Source organism: Mus pahari, chromosome 5 (genome assembly GCF_900095145.1).
Source record: "Mus pahari chromosome 5, PAHARI_EIJ_v1.1, whole genome shotgun sequence".
NCBI lineage: Eukaryota > Metazoa > Chordata > Mammalia > Rodentia > Muridae > Mus > Mus pahari.
Genome location: NC_034594.1, coordinates 90,574,619 through 90,577,356, shown reverse-complemented (window position 1 = coordinate 90,577,356; position 2,738 = coordinate 90,574,619).

Here is a 2,738-nt window from a genome sequence, read left to right as displayed (position 1 = left end):
TGATCCACAGTCCTCTACTGTTGAACAAATCATGTCTCCTTTAATATCATTCTGACTACGCTGACTTGTTAAATCAGCTGCCTCAGTTTTCTGGTCTGTGAAACCTCTCATATAATTCATATTACATCCTTATATTTTGCATAATTTAGAAATCCTGAAAAGGACTGTTCTCACACTGAAATGATTCTTGATCTTATGTTTCCGGAGTTTTCTAACACACTCGCAGGGCAGTTATGAAGGTCACCGCGTTATCATTTTGCTGAGGAGCAGCAGGCACATTCTCATATCCCAGGATTATGCTGTTTGTGATTATCATGAAGCCATTAACCTTAGCAGGGAAAAAGTTCCCGGAAGGAGGAATATGATATGAACTAAGTATACTTTTATGCAAACAGTCTTTATTCCCACCTTAACCTTATAGCACTAGAAGAGACTCATGTCTTGCTGGCTCTTGAACCCTATCATGTTTTCCCTTCAGTGGTCCTGCATGACCCAGATGTCCATAGCTCTATGGGAACCGGTAATTGTTTATTCTGGAGACAAATTTGAGTGACCATGGCCCTAGAAACATGGAGCTATATTAACACAGATTTACTATTCACATTTAACATCAGCTTCATGAAGTTTTTAATAACAGAACAAATAATGTCATAAATCAAGATATTTTAAAAATTCACTCTTGGAAAGAGCATCAATGGTGCTACAATAAGATGGGAGCATACCTCACCAAAGCCTCAAATGTTATTTAATGCCATTTGTATATGTGGGGTTAGTGAAAGATAGTGGTCCATTAATAGACCCAAGAATATTAATATCTATTAGTCAAAAGATGTTAGGCCTAATATGATAGTGGTCAAGAAATGGTTACTTTATGTAGCTAACCAAGCCCAAAATAAGAAACTAGGGTCCCCAGAGCTCCTAGGAATTAAACCACCAACCAAAGAAAACACATGGTGGGACTCATGGCTTCAGCTGAGTGTGTAGCAGAGGATGGCCTAGTCTGTTATCAATGGGAGGAGAGGCTCTTGGTCCTGTGAAGGTTCTATACTCTAGTATAGGGGAATCCCAGGGCCAGAAAGCAGGAGTGGGTGGGTTGGTGAGCAGGGGTGAGCAGGAAGGGGATAGGGGCTTTTTGGAGTGGAAACTAGGAAAAGGGATAACATTTGAAATGTAAATTAAAAAATCTAATAAAAATTAGAAAATATAAAATGAAAGAAAAAAAAAAGAAAAAGAAAAAGAACCTGGGCTCTAGCATCTGCAACATTTCAACCTTTCCACTTTATTGAAGTTCTAAACAAGTTAACCAGGCTTTGAATTCATAGCTTCTGGGAGTCCTCATTCTGTGATTTATAGCTTCAAATGTATATGGCATCAAATTAGATTAAAATTGTTTCATCATTTACAAAATATGTTCTGTATCATCACTATCTTTCATATGTCTGCTTGTATATATGTTTATATATGTGTATGTGTATAGATCTAATTCATAAATACTTTTATAACTAAATGCGTAAAAACTGCTTACCAACATCTGGTATGCCAACAATTATATGACAACAGTGAAAAACAGCACTTAAGAAAACAATATGTTTATTTAATCTGCAGACTAGCCTGGGAATATGCAATCAAAGGGGAGAAATATGTCCACAATGAAGATTATAAGGCATTTGGAAATGTAATCGAGGACACAAAATAAAGAAAAAATACCCAAATTTATGAATGGAAAAATAATTTTGTCAAAATATTTATGTAACCAAAGCCATGTACATATTCTCTGAATCTTTATCAAAGTGGGAAACAAATTTTAGTGGGAAACACTTACTTAAAACTCACACAGAAGTATAAAATAGCTGAGCATGCCTTGAAGAGAAAGAATAAAATAGGAAGCACTATACTAACTTCAAATAATAGTCTACCTTTACAGCAATTGAAACACCATAGCACTAGTTCACATAAAAACTCTAGCTTGGTTTATCAGAGAAGGGAGCCTTAATGTACTGACCATTGTACATCCAACTGACTTCAAAAAATGCAAAGAGTGGGACTGGGAAAAGAGAGCAGAAAAATTAAACTATACCTTTATATCTTATTATTATTTAAAATACCAACATAAAATAATAAAAGTCATAAGTATAAGATATTGTTATCAACACAAGGGTCATAATATCTGCCTCAAGCCATCTGATCATCTTTCAGCAGTTAGCCAATTAAAGGAGCAGAATTAAAATGAGAAGCAGAAAAAGATTTGTTCAATGTGGCCACATTAGAAAAAGAGACAAGAAGATTTAAGTAAAGCACAAGTCTTGTTCAGGGCCAGGAATATGCACATAAAAGTGTGGTCCCACCCATTATTGTCCCAACCTTTTAGGAGACCCAGTCTCATCCTGTCAGGTATTCTAACAAGTTGTTAGAAGTGTATAAAGTCTCTTTTTTAGAGATAAGTTTCACCCACTGGGTGGTGCCTTTCTTTTCTCCTAGCATGGGATTTTTGTGGAGATTATGTTTTGTTGTAAAAATCAGATTTAAAGACACAAGTATTTTTTTATGATATTTTCATTTCTGCCAGGCTTATTACAATCTCACCCAAGTAAAAATAACTATCTCCAAAATCCTAAAAAAAAAAAACCTGAAGAGAAGAGACAAGCACCCTTCTACACTGTTGGTGGCTATTTTGATTAGGTACAGCAGCAATGAAAAAGGCTATAATGTTCCTCCAAAATTAAAATAAAGCATTGCAA